Raw genomic sequence first — 2110 nt, 5'->3', positions numbered from 1 at the left:
TGGATGTGAGGGTCCTGGGAAAGAATCTAATGATTGTCTTCAAGTACAGGAAGTGGCTGGTGGTATTTCTCTTATTTGAAGAAAGGTCTAAGAAGAATAGCAAAAAGGAATTTGAATTAGAAATGAAGCAATGTATAGCATAAGATAAGCCTGGATGATTATTAAGAGTTTTATCAAACAGAAAAAGGTTAGGTGAAAAAGCCATTCCAGAAAATTAGACCTGGTGGGGGAGAGGAGAGCCATGATTCTGTTGCCCAGGGCTGTTTTCCAGAAAACCCCACATCTAGCACCTTGCCCAAGGCCCCCACAAAGAGAGCCTTACCAGAAACCCTCTGCCCAGTTGTTGGATTCAGAATTGTCACCAAGTTTTAAATGATCAAGTATAGGAACAGAATTTAAATCTGATGTCCAATCATAGCTTTAGAACCAACTGTCAAACAGAATGTAGTGAATACCATCCTGTACCTGTTTCCCTATATTAAAAAAAAGAAATATTTAACAGGAGCTCTTTGCATTACTTAGAGGAAGATAAATCAGCAGTCGTGGTTAGGCCACCAGTGGTGATTCATGTAAAAGCTGAGTGTCCCTGACCAGCACACTTGGCCCCTTTGAGTTTGTATGGCCCCTGTAACAAATGTGAAGAAATATATTACTACAACACATTATATTCTTATTTTGGTTAAGTTAAATTAGGCCTTTGAAAGATACACTTCTATTACAACATGGTATCACATGGTTCTACGTTAACCAGGTAGTCGTGGAAGGTATTATTTGATCATTAAAACTGAAGACAAAAAACTTGTTGGTGACTCTGGTAAGTTCTAGCTCCCAATTTTAATCAGATTGACCACATTTCCTCTTCTTAAATACAAGATATGATTATTAAGAGGGATAGAACTTAACAAGTCTTTTAAAGCAAGAACTTTCTGTCTTCTTCTAGGTACCCAGTGAAACAAAATTTTAATCAAAATATAATTCAGAGGGATCCTCATCTGACTGTCACATAAAGAACAAGTTTATACCCAGAAAGTTATCGATAAGTTCATACATTGTATGAAGAATATTTTTGTTTGACAGAAATTATGTTTCAAACTTTGGAATGAGGTTGTTCTAGCATGGTATATTTTTCACATATCTAGTAGGCAATTATGTAAATACTCTTAATTTTATACCTTGTAGATTTATCAAAGGAAAATTATTTTGTTTGTATGTATTTTTATAGCACTGACAGATTTCCATCCAAGTCACTACCTTTGCGCATATTTTGCAGTACATTTGCACCACTGCTTTGAATCTTGTAATTTGTATAGTTCATACTAATATATATCCATTTTAAAAAATCAATTGTACAGTGGGTGTGTCTTGCTTTGTAAAATTTCTTGTTCGTTTTCTGAAACATGCTTGCTGTGGGTCCTCTTTATAGTGATCTGACTGGAAACCTGCTACATGAGAATCTTCTAAACCCCCTGCAATGAGACTTCTTTGCCCAGATTTTATGATTACTATAGCTTTTTAAAGCACTCAACCTCCTATCCAGATTTAGATACAATCCTTCTAATGCCCTATCTGTAACTATAACTAGTTTTTGACTCTTTCTTCACTGCTGGTCATTATTTGTAACTCACAGGGTAACAGCTCTAGAACTCAATTCAGCTTGAGAACTCAATTCAGCATGTTTCTCTTTTTTGCTGGAACTGTTCTTGGTACAAATCTGTATTTATTTTATGTAATAGAAATTAAACATCATCACCAACAAAAAAAGATTCAGTGGCCTCTGTTCAACATCAAAGCACTTTGTCAATGGGAAAAGTTGCCCCAATTGTTTTAGATCTCACCTCTGAATGTTTATTGTCAAAGTACCCTTCTAACCTTTGTTAATGTCTTTACTGAGAGGGCTTGTCTACTGGACTTAAAACCAATTACAGAAAAATAAAACAAAGGCTTATTTGTATAGCTACTCTTAATTAAAAACTAGAATGTCAGCACTCTTTATAGCAACGTGTCTTAAACTTTTTGAGTCATGGACACCTTAGAGAGCCTCATGTACCCTATGGACTTTGGGAAAAAAATACACATACACATATACCTTTGTATATGATGCCCTATGAAT

Source organism: Neophocaena asiaeorientalis, unplaced genomic scaffold (genome assembly GCF_003031525.2).
Source record: "Neophocaena asiaeorientalis asiaeorientalis breed wild unplaced genomic scaffold, Neophocaena_asiaeorientalis_V1.1 scaffold373, whole genome shotgun sequence".
In the NCBI taxonomy this organism is placed as follows: domain Eukaryota; kingdom Metazoa; phylum Chordata; class Mammalia; order Artiodactyla; family Phocoenidae; genus Neophocaena; species Neophocaena asiaeorientalis.
The sequence above is the reverse complement of the archived record's forward strand: the minus strand, read 5'-3'. Positions refer to the sequence as shown.